We start from the raw sequence: 16,002 nt of genomic DNA, 5'->3' as shown, positions 1-16,002 counted from the left end.
GGGCGGTGAAGCGACAGAGGCACAGAGGGAGGCCTGGTGGCCACTGATGGACCCCCCCACAGCGGCCTGGGCCAGGACAGGATGTCGGGCACCCTGGGGTCTGCCCCTAGACCTGCAGACCTCTCACTTATTTGTTCATTCATTCGTTCAGCAAACATCACTGGGCGCCAGCCAACCAGGCCAGAGTGCCTGCCAGCCTCTCTGGGCACGGGACAAACCCTCCCCAGCGCAGGTCCTGGTCTGGGAGGGGTGTCCTGCATCTAAGGGCAGAGCTCCAGGTCCTGCTGCAGGGAGCGCCCCTCCTTCCCTGTGTCGTGTCCACAGACTGGAGGCCAGACCCATGGGTGACGTGTCTCAGAGACTCCGGGGCGAGCAGGTGCTTAATCAGTGTTGACCTGACCAGAAACGAACAGCTGGGGGTAGCTGCACCCGCCACCCAACAGGCAGAGTGTCTCTGTGGCATGAGCGGCCACACCGGCCGGGCCCTTGAGCAGTAATGGGCAGGCTCCACCTAGAGATGAGGCCCGCCTGCTGTCAGCATCTCAATGTGGGTGATGGTGTCACTCAGAGCACAGCAGTGGCCCCTCTATGGAGGAGCTGCGAGGCCTGGGAGAGGTCCACACCCCTCTGTGCCTCAGTTTCCCCTTTGGTCAAATGGAGTCAGTGACACCACCAACCTCATGGTGCGGTGGAGGGGCGGGGGTGAAGTCCCTAAACACAGGCCGGATGTGGGGATGTGATCAACATGGATTTGCCCCCATGTCAGTAAACATTCCACATACGTGTGACAAGAGCCCAGACCCGGTGATGCCACACCCCAGGGTGGAGGCAGTGACAGGAGCCACCAAATAAGCCTGATGACATGGCCCTGAAACTTCTAGTGAGACAATCTCCCTGCCCAGTGGTCCCAGCGACTCCACCTCGCAACCCCAGGGTGTGAGTAGTCTCAGCTTGAGACCCTGTCTGTCCCCAGCTGAGTCCCACATGAGACCTTCCTCCCTTTGTAGAAGGAGGGCTGGACTGGTGCCCAAGGCAGGTCGACGTGGGGACTCTGCATCCTACCTGCCTCGTTTTTCCATTTCTTTCCCGCCTGGTGTCCCGGCTCCAGGGGGCCTGCTTCCCAACACCGGGGAAAGCAAGGCACGAAGACCAAACCCCCAAGGCAAGGGGCAGCCTGTCTCTCGGAGGTCTCCTCAGGCTTCTTCTGAGCAGCCCAACGCTCCCAATTCCCACAGTACTCACAGTCCACGGGCTTAACCTGGAGACCCCACCCTCCGCCCGAGTGAGCAGGTCTCCTTTCTCAAAATTCCACTGCGCTAACTAGAAAACAGACATATGACCTATGCACACATCCGGTAAATCAGCACGAACGTACGTCCAGGAAACAGAGCACGCAGCCGATGATGCCTCTCAGCAGGCTCCAGGTTCCCATTAATGCCCCTCTCCCGGCGCTCCCACATCCCGCCACCTGTGGCATCGCCCGGGAGCAGGCCCGGAGCTTGAAGGAAACCTACGTGCAAAATGTAGCACTGAGAAAATTCTGCCCTCCACATAATTCTCTCTCCTAGAAACTGGGAAAAGACGGCCATCACTCAAGATAGCTGCAAACCCATGTCTCCCAGGGGCATAAGCCAAGAAGCACCACCTTCTAGAAGATTCCTTGGGAACCCCATGGTTGTAATTACAACAGAAGAGGGGCAGGAACCTCATGGAGACAAAGCCATTAATAAAGCACTAATTATGGGGCCGGCCCCGTGGCTGAGCGGTTAAGTCTGCTGAGGCGCTGTCCCACATGACACAACTAGAAGCATGTGCAACTAAGATATACAACTATGTACCGGGGGGATTTGGGGAAATAAAGCAGAAAAAAAAAAGATTGGCAACAGTTGTTAGCTCAGGTGCCAATCTTCGAGAAATAAATAGGGGCTGGCCCCGTGGCCGAGTGGTTAGGTTTGCGCGCTCCGCTGCAGACGGCCCAGTGTGTCGTTGGTTCGAATCCTGGGCGCGGACATGGCACTGCTCATCAAACCATGCTGAGGCAGCGTCCCACGTGCCACAACTAGAAGGACCCACAACGAAGAATATACAACTATGTACTGGGGGGCTTTGGGGAGAAAAAGGAAAAAATTAAAAAAATCTTTAAAAAAAAAAAAAAGAAAGAAAGCACTAATGACTAATAATTTATCAATAACAACAAATCAATTGATAAGTCATCGCTGCAGCCCTCTGGCCCACCCCCAGCCCCTCCCCAGCCCACGGGCTCCTGACCATCTCCCCTACCTGAAGCCAGTGTGTTCCAGGCCGGTGGTCCCTAAAGGTCACAGCCACGAGTTGATGGCAAATTTGGGCTTTCCTGCCCCGGCGCTAAGTTGCAGGCTGATAGAGGCACGTGTGTACCTCGAGAGCCGTCCGCGTCAACACATCAGAAACGAGGGCGGAAGTCTGACTGGGCGAGGGCCAGCGCGAGGCCACAGCTGTCCCAGGCTGCAGCTCAGGGCCAGAGCGTCAGTGACGGAGGACAGGACAGGACGGCAGGTGGCAGGAGCCCCAGCTCCTGGCCACTTCTCCCCCATCCTGCCCCATCTCTCATGGGCTGAGACCCTGGGGGGGCCGCCCCAGCCCAGAAAGCGAGAGGCAGCGCGGATGCCCTGACTCAGAGACCCAAGGCTGACAGAGGCCCTGAGCGACCCCTCGGGGGGCTCTGCACTGGGGCCTCCCCTGAAATTGCACTCAGAATGCCCCGCATGCTTTTCTCTCCCCAAGCAGAGCGCACGGCCCTCATCAGAGTGCCAGGGGCCGCGGGCCCCACAGCGGGGATGGTCTATCCACACACAGCTGGTCCCCGAGGAGAAGGAAGCTCAGCGACCGCGGCAGGCAGATGGGTGGGCTCTCAACCTCGCCCAGAACCGCCCAGGGGCCCAAGCTCACCTCAGCCGCAGTGACACAGCTTCTCTCCACAAGGTTCCATGGATAGTCTTTGTCTTGTTTTTGGTCATAACCGTTTTACTGAGATATAATTCACATGCCTTAGAATTTACCCGTGTATAACGCCCAACTCAGTGCTTTTCAGCGTATTCTCAGAGTTCTGCAACCACCACCACAATCAGGTTTAGAGCATTTTCATCACCAAAAAGCACCCCATTCGCTCTGTCAGTCGCCCCACCAGCCCTGGCAACCACAGGCTACTCTCTGTCTAACTGAATTTGCCTATTCTGGACATTTTGTGTCCAACTAGGATTATTTTGAGGTTTTCTTTTTCCTTTTGTTCTTTTGAGGTGAAACTGACATAAGATGAAGTGAACCATTTTCAAGCCCACACTTTGGTGGCACCAGTACAGTTACAATGTTGGGCAGCCAGCACCTCCATCTAGTTCCAGAACATTTCCATCACCCCGACAGCAGGCCCGTACCCATCAGCAGTCACTTCCCGCTCCCAGCATGCCCCCAGCCCCGGGGGCTCTGAGCGACAATTCAGCCCTGACAAAGCACCCCCCACCGTCACGGGGTCATCATGTGGAATACCCAGACCTTCCCCCAGCTGGCCGAGGGCGGGGCCACACTGTGCATTCCCCTAATCCTGGGGACCTGGGGTCATCAGCTGGCAAACAAGCATCAGAGCGGACCAGACGGAGCGTCCCCAAAGCCCTGTGTCTGGCGGGGACCCGAGCAGACAGTGTCCATCCTGAACCTCCGGTGCCTTTGGACACCAAGCCTGGGACGGCCCCCGCCCTGAGGCACACAGTGTGCTCACATCACAGAGGATGGAATGCCAAAAATCACGTATGTTTTAGGGGCTGTGAACGGAGCCAGGGAGACTGAGCCCTGGGGTGTCCCAAAGCTGGTGGGAGGCACCTGTGAATGAGGAGGCCTCAAGGACGGAGATTTGGAAAGGCCGAGGCTGGCGGATGAGGCTGGGCCAGAGGAGGGCAGGCTCATTCATGTCTCCAGTCCCACTTGTCTCAGAGCATTTGTCCATCTCGTATGCCATCGCCTTCTAGTAAGAGCAGGCTGATAAATGAACCGATGCTGCAACAACTTAAGGTCACGAGGAAAGGAGGGAACTGGAAAAAGGAGGAAGGCTGGGGGTGGGACAGGTCGACACAGAGAGTGCGTGCCTGGGACACCAGTGGATGTGAGCTCCCTGGCAGCCAGGGCAAGTAGGGAGCATTGCTGATGTGGTTCAGGGAGCACCTCAGACCAAACTGAACCCATGGCTCAGGAGAGTGTCAGCCAGGGCAGGCCCTGGACCTGAAGGAAGTTTCTCTCTCGGCCTGGCAGGTTTCCTCCAGGGCTCCTTGTGAAGACCCTCCAAGGAGGCCGCTGGGGCCATGCAAAGCAGTTCAGCGAAGACGACTAGATGGGGCAAGAATGACCCTGAAGACCAGCATCGAGGGTCTGGGACAGGGCCCGGGGCAGTTCTGTGGGCGTTTTTCTCAAGGCCGAGCTTTGGATGGCTTGTGGTGGGCATCCGTCCTGAGGAGGATGTGAGACGGAACATTCTCTGCGGCCTGCTGACGGCTCGTCTCCGCGTTCCTGATGGTTACTGCAGTCGACGGGACAGACGCGGACGAACGCCAAGCCTAAACATAGCCTGGGACCAGAAGACAGGGCGGCAGGAAGGTGGCCTGACAGAGGCAAGGCAGGGCAGGCGGCTCAGGGCAGAGGGAGGGGCCGGGCCACAGTGGGTGGGGAGCTGTGGGTGGTTGTGGGGGAAGAGCGGTTGGAGCCCATGAGCGACAGCTGTGCCCAAGTCCGCGGCCCAGCGTGGCAGGAGGGTTGGACAAGGCTGCGCGCACGACAGTTACAGGGAAACCTAACAGTGCACGAGACTGTCTTTTAAGGTAGCAAGTGTGATGCTCCTCACTCAGAGGAATAATGTGACTATTTATTACACAGGTGCCCGCCTCACAGAACTCAGCTTACACCCCCCAGAAGTCAGGCTGACGGGGCGTCATTCCAAAGCATCTCTGCACCTGCGTCCCTGCCGCATGCGTGTAAACACCAGTGTGCCGTCCCTCCGGGTCCCCTCTGTCCCTGACGGACACGTGGCTCGGCTCTGACAGCCTCTTCCAGCGGGGACGCATCTGAAAGGCCGACGGAGGCCGATGCTGTCGCAGCACACACTTCTGATTTGGGCCTGAACCCTAGGAAATAAAGACTCCCCGCTGACCTGGGGCGAGGTGGGTCTGCTCCCGGGAGGGCCCACGGGACACAGCACCTTCTGGGTGGGGTCTGCTCCTCGCTCGTGTGGCCGGGGCCCCGCTGGAGGGTGAGAGCAGGGACACCACTTTCAGACCCGGAGCCTGGAGACCCTGCTGCGCCTCCACGCCAGCATGGGGATGTGGCTGAGTCATCTCACTCCTGGAAATCCTGCGGACTGGGCCTCGCCCCCGGCTATGACCCCTGTCCCGGCGTCCGGGACCTGGCATCGCAGCACCCATCCGACGTTCTGGTGATGGGCGTCCTGCGTCACCGTCTCCCCCAAGACCGTCCGCTCCCGGAGAGAAGGCATTTTGCACCCATGTGCTCGGAGCCCCCAACACACATGGCACGAGTCAGCGAAGGGGGAATGGCCTGATGGGGCCACTATTTGGTTCCCACAGCTTTGTTTAGTAAAAATACCACAAACGTTAATGCAACAATATCATACATATATTTACATATATACGTTCACACATATATAAAAAGAACATGCTGCGCCAACCCGAAAATAAAATTAAATCAAGATGAGTGCATTTAATAGAGCAGAGAACCTCCCGGCGTGCCATGAAGGGTCTTTGTAAATGAGACTCGGGACTCAGCCAGCAGCGCAGCTCTGGACGGGTGCGGCTCCAGGGGCACTGAGGCCCCGGGTGAGCCTGCGGGGGCTCTGCTGGGTGGGAGATAAGGCGGAGGTGGCAGCGAGAGCCCTAGGCGTCCTCGCTCCTGGGCTCCACCGAGAACCAGGCCCTGTGCCCCAGCTCCATGACCAGCCCAGCGCCCAGAGAGGAGGCCGCGGAGACGAGCTCGTTCCTGTGCCCTGCTGACCAGCGGGCGGGCAGGGGGCCCGGCTCCTCCAACAGGGGCGCCATCTCTCGCAGACAGCATGGGGGATGGATATACAGCCACAGGGCCACGTAAGACAAGGCCACAGATGCTCAAGATGTCAGGGCGGGTGGGGCGTGGGGTGGCCTGCCTGTGTCCCCACAATTCCACCCTTCGCACCTGTACTGGACTGACTGGTGTCCCCCCAAACTTTGTCCATCCAGAACCTGGGAACGTGACCTTATTTGGAAATACGGTCTTTGCAAGGTGTGATAAAACCCCAAGCCTGGTGGCCCCGGAGTGTCTGACTCAGCAGGTCTGGGACAGGGCCTGGGAACCTGCATTCCCAGCGCTCCCAGGTAATGCTGCTGGTGGTGCAGGGACCTCACCCTGAGCACCGCTGCCTGGAAGGTGGGAGACTAGATCCTGTGGCCTGAGCGCAGCCTGTTCCCCTCAGTGTCTGCCGATGTTCTGCATTCAGCCTCGTCCCGGGACGGCCCCACCTTCCGTCCCCTCTGCAGTCGGGCCAGACAGCGCAGTGAGCCAACTCGACAGCTTCCATAGCCTGGACGAGGGCAGGCCTGCCCCCCAGACCCAGCCCACAGTGGTCTGTCCGTCTGCGGAGAAGTGGGCGTGTAATTCTGCTGGGGTCTGCAGCCTCACGGGCCCTCCCCACCCAGTTCAGACTTGATTTTCCCCCAGCCGCTGTTCCTTGTTTCTCCCCAACCAGAGCTCCTCCCCGAGGGCGGGCCTGCTGGGAACGGAAGGTCTCAATACTCTATCCTGGGTCCTCAGGACACGGTGTTGGGTACCCAGCTGTCACCAGTGACCAAGGGGCTCAGACGGGCCTGGGGATTCTCCAGGAGGTTCCCCTGCCCGTCCATCCGTGCACTTGTTGAGTACCTACTATGTGTGTGCCGGGGCCCCAGAGCCCACGGCAAGCGGGAGGGAAGACAGGAGCATGATAGGAGAGAAGATGGGGCACTGCCCGGGGTCCGCACGACACCTGGTGGGAGACTTGTGTTGGGTCCCTGTCCTGGACGGGCTCACCCCTCACCAGCACTCCATCCGCCCCCTCCCGGCAGAGGCCCTCGCCTGGGGTCAGTGGCACCAGTGGGCCCACTGTCTTCAGTCTTTCAGAGGGCTCCTTCTCACATCTGTGACAACCCAGAAGTAGGCGTGGTACTGTCACTCCTCTTGGACAAATGAGGAAACTGAGGCACAGATCTGGGCTTCCACATCCCTTGGGTGCTTCGGCCTAGTGGATGATCCAAGTTCTCTTCCAGCTCAGAAAAGTGCCAGGAACCGATGATAAAGTGACTGATCCAGAGGACAAGTGACTCAAGGTGTCGTCCTCCCCAGGCACCTGCTTTGGGAAGGGGTGAACAGCGTCCTCCAAAACTCACATCCCCTGTGAGCCTGTGAAGGTGGCCTTATCTGGAAGCAGGTCTGTGAGGAGGAGATTAGTTCAGAGGAGGTCACACGGGATGGGGGCGGGCCCTGGATCCAGTGACTGGTGTCCTTCTGACAAGAAGGGTCACAGAGACACGGGGGAGACGCCGTGTGAGGACAGAGGCAGAGACTGGAGGGGCGCGGCCACAGCCCAGGGACACCTGGGGCCCCAGGAGCTGGAAGAGGCAAGAAGGACCCTCCCCCTGCACCTCCAGAGGGAGCGTGGCCCTGCCACACCTGGATTTTGGACTTCCAGCCTCCAGACCTGGGAGAGCATAAACTTCCATTGTTTCAAGCCCCCAGCCTGTGGTCACTCCCCGTCCCCTCCCCAGCCCCTGCAGCCACCAGTGTGCTTCCCATCTCCGTGGATTTGCCTGTTCTGGACGTTTCACATTCACGGGATCAGACAGCACATGGCTTCTTGTGTCTGGCTTCTCTCCCCGAGGGTCACGTTTCTGAGGTTCATCCAGCTGTAGTGTGTGTTGCTGCTCCTCAGGGCTGAACAACCTTCCACAGCACGGATGTGCCCTTGCGGTCTGTCCACCATCTGTTGGTGGACGCCTGGCCGCTCCCACATCTTGGCGATTGTGAAGTGTGCTGCGGTGAACACATGTGTCAGTGTCTGTGCGGATGTGCTGCGGGGAAGATGAGTGTCAGTCTCTGTGTGGACGTGCTGCCATGAACACGCGTGTCAGTCTCTGTGCCGATGTGCTGCCATGAACACGCGTGTCAGTCTCTGTGCCGATGTGCTGCCATGAACACGCGTGTCAGTCTCTGTGCCGATGTGCTGCCGTGAACACGCGTGTCAGTCTCTGTGCCGATGTGCTGCCGTGAACACGCGTGTCAGTCTCTGTGTGGACGTGCTGCCATGAACACGCGTGTCAGTCTCTGTGCCGATGTGCTGCCATGAACACGCGTGTCAGTCTCTGTGCCGATGTGCTGCCATGAACACGCGTGTCAGTCTCTGTGCCGATGTGCTGCCATGAACACGCGTGTCAGTCTCTGTGCCGATGTGCTGCCATGAACACGCGTGTCAGTCTCTGTGCCGATGTGCTGCCATGAACACGCGTGTCAGTCTCTGTGCCGATGTGCTGCCATGAACACGCGTGTCAGTCTCTGTGCCGATGTGCTGCCATGAACACGCGTGTCAGTCTCTGTGCCGATGTGCTGCCATGAACACGCGTGTCAGTCTCTGTGCCGATGTGCTGCCGTGAACACGCGTGTCAGTCTCTGTGCCGATGTGCTGCCGTGAACACGCGTGTCAGTCTCTGTGCCGATGTGCTGCTGTGAACACGCGTGTCAGTCTCTGTGTGGTCTGTGTTTGCTCCCTCTCAGCCCCTTCTCCTCTTGTCGCTTCCTTCCCTTCCCGGCTCCTTCCCCTCCTCTCCATCTGGTCCTTCCCTCCTGCCCCATCCCGGCCTTCTCACTTCCTCCTCCTTTTCCTTCCGCCCCTCCCCTCGGGAGCACAATGTGACTCTCTCAGCTGAGGGGTGGCGGCTCTGGCCCAGTTGCGTGGTGGCTTTGGGTATCAGGGGGTCCGCTTGCTGTAGCCCAGCCTTCCACACTGTGGGCTGGACCCCTAAAGGCTGGCTGGGGCTGGGGGTAAGGATTGTTCCTGCCAGCTGGTTCCCTCATCATTACCAGGCAGTGAGACAGCCAGTGGGGGAGACAACACAGATGCCTGGGTGAGGCCTTGCAGATTCGGACGCTTCAGGAGTGTCAGGGAGGGAAGGCAGGACCAGCCTGCAGCCTCATCCTCCGAGAGTCCAAAATCCAGGTGTTGCAGGGCCAGGCTCCCTCCAGAGGCTCCGGGGAGGGTCCTTCCTGCCTCTGCCAGTTCCTGGTGGCCTCAGGCGTGCCTGGGTTTGTGGCCACAGCCCTCTAAGCCTCAGTCTTCTCCTAGTCTTCTCCCTGAGCGTCTGTCTCCTCCTCTGTCTCATGAGGGCACCAGTCACTGGAATCAGGGCCTTATCCAGGCTGCTCACACCTTCCGATCCTTCACTCAGCCACATCTGCAAAGACCCCTTTCCAAGCAAGGTTGCCTTCACAGGTTCCTTTTGGGAGCCACCCTGCAGCCCACTACAGGGGGATGCCAGGCTTGCTGCTGCCCAGCTGAGGGAGCTGGAGCAGGAGGCAGGGCCGGGGAAGGACCACAGACGGCCGGTGCCTCCGCTGCTCCTGCAGCCCCGCGCCCGACCTGCCCCGCTGCAGAATACTCTCATTCCCACTGCTGGTTTGCAAGGCCGTCTCCTCTTTGCAGGAAGGCAGTGCCAGACCTGTTTTCGTCCCCTCCGCCCTGCACGGGGCCCGCAGGAGGATGGGTGTGTTTAGGGCCAAATAAAGAAGTATAGGTCCCTTGAAGAAAAGCAGACAGATCAGAGCCAGAATTTCGGGGAAAACAAGTGTGGGGATCTCATTTCACATTATTTCACTGTAGCCCACGCTGGTGCATTCGTCCCTTGTTCCTGCACGATGAAATACTTGCAGAGGAGCTGCCTTCCAGCCCGAGTCGTGTGTCTCAATACCCGATCAGTGAAAGGAAATGCAACCAGGCCAATCACGGATTGAGGGCAAACACACCGCTGGCTTTACAGAAAGGCACAGTCCGCTCGGCTCCCACTGACAAGGCTGAACACCAGCCTTCAGCTTCGGGCCTGGGCGGGAGCAACAAAAGCCACACTGAGGACCCTGCCTGGCAGAGGCCGCCCTCGTGACTGTCCTGTTTACCTCCTCCCTGCAGACACCCGCCCCAGGTCTGACCATCCCCCTCCCGCGTGCTCAGGCACCTGGCTCTCCATTCAACCCCTAGGACCGCAGGCGGTCAGTACGGCGCCCATCTGGCAGTTGAGGAAACCTGAGGCCAGAGAGGTTGAGTGACTTGCCTAGGGTCCCCAGGAAGTGGTGGCAGAGCCCAGAGCACTGGGCAGGCCGAGGGATGACACACAGACGTCTGCATTTTAAGGAGCAGCCTGACATCGTTCCACAGAAACAGGCGTCCCACTGCCTCTGTGTGGACCCGTTGACCAGCTTGCTACACTCCCCTGATTCAGGATCTCGCTCCCATCCCACCCCACACCTGTGTTTCCAAGTCCACACCTTGTCAGCCATGGAGGAGGGCAGAGACACAGCAGGAAGTGAGTGCGCTGTGGGATGGAGGCTTTTTCGCTTGGAGAGGTGCCGAGCAGAGCCCACTGGCTGAAGGGGATGCTGACGACGCAGCGCAGGAGCGGGGCTTCATGAGCGAGGCTTCATGAGCGAGCTCGGTGGGGGTCCAATCCCCACACCACACGTTTCACAGATGGAAAAAGCAAGACCCATGGAAATGAAGGGACATGCCCAGCATCACACCCGGGGTAAGCGGGGTCGGGGTCTCAGACCCAGGGCTCTCAGCCCCCCGTGACGAAGTGGATTCGCTGGTAGCCACCAAGAGGCAGGTGGACTTTTCTTCCTGCCTTAAAAAGGAGTTTTTTTCGGGGCCAGCCCAGTGGTGCAGCGGTTAAGTTCGCACGTTCCGCTTTGGCGGCCTGGGGTTCGCCAGTTCGGATCCCAGGTGCAGACATGGCACCACTTGGCAAGCCATGCTGTGGTAGGCGTCCCACGTATAAAGTAGAGAAAGATGGGCATGGACATTAGCTCAGGGCCAGTCTTCCTCAGCAAAAAAAAAAAAAAAAAAAAGAGGAGGATTGGCAGCAGATGTCAGCTCAGGGCTAATCATCCTCAAAAAAAGAGTGTTTTTTCTTTCTCAGTCCTGGGATGATCTTGAGCAACACAAAGGACATATGGATGTGTTATGGCTGAATTATCTTCCCCCAAAATAGGCACGCTGGAGTTGTTCTAACCCCTGGTACCTGTGAATGTGACCTTATTTGGAAGGAGGGCCTTTTCAGTTTCAGTTTTAAGTTAGAAAGAGGTCATTTGGGTGGCCTTGATCCACTATGACCAGTGTAATTATGAGACCAGGACACAGACACACAGGGAGGGACGACCATGTGGGTACACGGGGAGAAGACGGCATCTACCCGCCAAGGAGGGAGGCCTCTGGAGAAACCCACCTGCCGACACCTGGATCCAGGACTTCCAGCCTCCAGGACTGGGAGATGGTGAGCTCGGTTTAAGGGCGCGGCCGCCCACACCGACCGGGACAGCATCAGTTGTTCACACAAACGTCCTGCTCTTCCTTGCAGCCTCTCCTCCTCGCTGACCATTGCTAGTCCTGGAGTCACACAAGGCCTTTGGTTCGAGCCTGTCCCATTGAGCTGGCGGCTCCGGAAGCCAGACTCAATTGAATTCCAAGGCGAAGAAAGAAAACCTCTCCCCACGGCCGCCAAAGCCCGCCAGGCCTCCCGTGTGGGACGGGACCACCCACCTGCCCAGAGCGGGGTGCTGGGCTCCTGCTGCACCATCGCTGAGAACAACCCCGCCCCCTGGAGGGTGGGACTGCCTGGCACACGACCCAGCCCTGGGGGCCAGGCCGCTGTTGTACCGGTGACACCGGCCCCCCTCCCCCAGGACTCCAGCCATCTCTTCCCGATTTAGGATTCCCCAAGCCCTGCAGCCCGGCCTCAGGCGCAGAGAGCTCAGCCTACAAGTTGGAATGAGCATTGTTCCTGTTTCACAGACAGGAAACTGAGGCCCGGAGAAGGTGGAAGCCCGCCTCCAAACCCGGATCTGCCGACGCCTGGCCTTTTGGGCACGTCTGCCCACGAGGTGCTGCACGGTGCCTTGGGGCTCCCGTCTCCTCAGGGCCCAAAGCCGCAGCTCCTGGGGCCCCTTGAGCAACGCGCAGGTGGACCCTACCAGGCGGGGTCGGCTGGTGCAGGGGCACTCGGATGCCCCAGGGAGCCGGTGGCCTCAGTGACGACGGTGTGCACTGGACTGTGTTCGGGGAGAGCAGCCACAGCCTGGCTCCTCTCGGGAAGCCCCAACCACAGCACCCCTGGGAGCTGGTCAGAACACAGGTGCTCAGGCCCGACCTGCAGACCCCAAACCTGCCTCTCAAGGTGGGCTGTGCGTGCTTGTCAGAGTGCTAGGAGCCCGGCCACCGGCACAGGAGAGTACACGGCTCCTGCTCCCTGTCCCCACACTCTGCCCCGGCCACCGCCCACCATGGGTCCCAGGGCCACAGGATGGAGGGAGGTCACCCTGACAGTCCTCCAGAGTCCCCGGGAATCTGCTCAGGCACAGAGAGGTCAAGGGACTCGCCCCAGCTCAGAAAAGGCTGGGCTGAGACCCGGCCACACTGCCCCCAAGTCAGGGTGCAGCCCGTCATGGTTTGGGGTACCAGGAAGGTGGGGGCTCCCTGAGAGGAGGCCAGAGACCTGCTAAGAGAGCTCCGGACTTGCAATTACAGGCCTGGGCTCAAGGTGTGCCCTGGCCCTTTCCCTGAGGACAGACCTGGCTGGTCACCAGGCCCCCGGAGGCCTTAGTTTTCCCGCCTGTAAAAGAGAGTCCATCTCGAGGATTAACTGAGCCGGCACAGGCCACGCTCCCAGCACGCAGCAAACTATGTTCTTGCTGCCCTGGATGGCAGCCCTCGCCCAGCGGTGGGGTGGGCGCTGCCGCTGCCCGAGCTGGCCCTGCTCCCTCCCTAGGATGTGGCTGCTCCTCCCCAGGGCTTTCTCTGCTGCCCTCCCGGGACTCACAGGGTTTCCCCCAGGCTCCCTGAGCTGAGAGGCAGCAGACCGCTGGCAGGACAAATGGAGCTCCGGGCACGGCCTGAAGCCACAGCCCCCATGCAGTCCCCCAGCCCTCCCAAGAGGGTCAGGCCCACCCAAGGCTGCGGGGGGCTGGCAGGGAGGGGGCATTAGATGGAGCTTTTTTTTTTCTTTTGAGGAAGATTAGCCCTGAGCTAAAATCTGCTGCCAATCCTCCTCTTTTTGCCAAGGAAGACTGGCCCTGACCTAACATCGGTGCCCATCTTCCTCTACTTTATACGTGGGATGCCTACCACAGCATGGCCTTCTGAGCGGTGCCATGTCCATACCCGGTATCTGAACCGGTGAACCCTGGGCCGCTGAAACGGAACGTGCACACTTAACCACTGCACCACCGGGCCAGCCCATGGACAGAGCTTTCCTGCTCAGAGCAGGTGGAGGGGCCCTGGGGTCAAGGCTCTGGCCATCCTGGGGGGCAGTCCTGGGGCCCTGTCCCCTCATTTGCAAATGGAACGTCCCTTCTTGGCACAGCACCAAGGCGGCTTCATCTCAGGAACCAAATGGGCAGGGAAGCCTTGGAAACAGATCAATATCCTGGCCACAGGCAGCTGCCACACCTGCTCCTAGGCAGACATCATAAATCAATCACCGCATTCTTTCCAGGGGCTTCTGGCCACAGCCTGGGAACCCTCTGCATTTTGGCTGCCCTCACGAGCCAATAAGGATGGGCTGACAAGCTGTGAGTTGGGCCCCTTCCCTGGCTGGGCTGCTGCTCATTTCTGCATCAGCTCAAGCTCGTGGGGAACCTTGGGCAAGTCTGATCTCCATAAAAATGCCATGCACAGTGCGGACACCCATCCAAAGGGAGTGCTAGCTCGCCCTGTGCCTGACCCCAACCAGGGTGGGACACACCTGCTGGAGGTGGTCAAGGGCTCACTTGTGCCACCACAGCAAGGTCCCCAGACCCCACAGTATCAGTATCAGCTGGAGGCATCACAGAAATGCAGATTCTCAGGCCCGCCCAGCCCTGCTGGGCCTCCAGAGGACCCTAACGCACAGGCAAGACCAGGTGGCACTGCACCTCAGCCGTCACGAGGCTACAAGCTGGGGGCACCGGAGGAGCCAGGGTCTGTGAGCCTGGAAGCTTATAAGGCCTGGGGGTTTCTCTGAGAGAAAGAATACAAAACGCCCCCGTGGGACTGCTGTCAGGGCCCTGAGGAGGAAGCGATGAAGCGCCTTTAGTTCCCGGGATCTGCCTCTGGGGACTGTGGGTGCGAGCAGGGAGAGGCGTGTGGAGGAGGTAGGTCCGGCCTGGGGACACGTGGGGGACGCTCGGGCATGGGCCACAAGGCTAGAACAGCACGTGCGAGTGGAGATGAGCCATCAGGATAAGTCAGTCCTGGAGCCGACTGAGTCACATCATCCGAAAACAAAATCCTCCTGGGGAGGCCCCTCCCAGCCCAGGAGGAAGAGGTGGAGATGATGGAGCTAAGAACCGCCTTCCCAGGCCCCGGCCCCATGTCCCTCCCCGGGAGGCCCGGCGCTCTGTCCAGGCCGGGGCTGCCAACACACTAGCCTCTGGCGAGACATTCGTGTGGCTCTGGGCCGACTCCGAGAGCCACTCCCGTCCCAGGCCCCAGAATGTGCACCCCATGGGGAATCATGCTTTCCTGGGGCGTCCTGCCGCTGCGTCCCACCCGAGGGCTGACAAGGGGCCGTCTCTGCCAGCCATTAGGCCCTGCAGTGGGCAGCAGTGAGCTGGCCATGAAGACCCATCAGACAGAGAGGCTGAGGCTCTCAGCAGAGTCCCCCACTCATGGCCAGGCTTTCTCCCCTCCACCGTCCTCCAGAGTCACCAGTCAGGGACCTGACACACCCGGGGCCATGCATGTGAGTCCACCACATCTCCCTCCGCCAACAGCTGGTCATCGGGGAATGCCAGCATCCGCCCTCAGGTCATGCTGGTCACCCCACCGCCCACGGAGGGCCCATCCGCCACACTCTCACGGTGACGGCGCAACATGCCCAGCTGCGGGTGATGGGCAGAGACACCGAGACCAGACACGGGAAAGGCCACTGTTCTAGGTCACTCACGCAGTGACCTTCCCTGACTGGCACCGCTGTGTCCCCTGTGCAGCGTTGGGGACACGGGAGGGAGACAGACCTAACACCTGCCCCTAGGAGGCTTGGAGGGCGTGATGGGCATTAACTAACCACAACGCCACTGGTTATAACCATAAAGAGAGATATAGAGAGGAGAGGTGCCAACAGTGTGTCCCAGGCGCTTGCTCCTGCTCCGGGGGGCTTACTGGAGGAGGTGACAGTGAGCTGGGATTTGAAGGACAAGCAGGAGAGTGGGGTGCTAGATGGGGCATGTGGAGGTCCTGGGTGCAAATGGGGGGCACAGTGCACCCAAAGGCCCAAGCAGAGAAGGGGGCTGGGGCGGCAGCCGGATGATAGAGGTCTCGTTCCTCCTGAGACCAGCAAGCGGGCTCTGAAGGGCCGAGGGCAGGGCGGGACCAGCTCCGAGGGGCATGTTGAGAGGAGCCCTCAGCTGGGCGGGAGGATGGACGGGGTAGAGGGGAGGCGGGCGGCTCACTGGATAGTGGGCACTGGAGAGCTGACCACCAGCCAGGCCCACAGGCGGCCGCCACGCAGTCACAGCACAATGACACCTAAACAGCCACACCTGAGCCGATCCACGAGTGAGGCGGGGCATTGGTGGGATTTCAAAATATTGCTCAAGTCAAAAAGAACCAAACAGAGCCCAATAGTATACAACGAAAGTGACGTCACTCATTGCAATTACCGTAACGAGGTTTCTAGCGGAGCCAGGGATGGGGGGAAGGGGGTTTCTGCAGAGCCCCATCCC

The 16,002-nt window shown here is 59.7% G+C and overlaps 1 protein-coding gene across 1 annotated transcript in view; it reads right to left on the bottom strand.

Moving 5' to 3' along the window:
• JPH3 (junctophilin 3) overlaps positions 1-16,002 on the bottom strand; it is a 99,948-nt gene that overhangs the window by 11,728 nt on the left and 72,218 nt on the right. The window lies entirely within an intron of this gene.

The sequence above is a fragment of the Equus przewalskii genome, chromosome 3 (genome assembly GCF_037783145.1).
Source record: "Equus przewalskii isolate Varuska chromosome 3, EquPr2, whole genome shotgun sequence".
In the NCBI taxonomy this organism is placed as follows: Eukaryota; Metazoa; Chordata; class Mammalia; order Perissodactyla; family Equidae; genus Equus; species Equus przewalskii.
The sequence above is the reverse complement of the archived record's forward strand: the minus strand, read 5'-3'. Positions and strand labels throughout refer to the sequence as shown.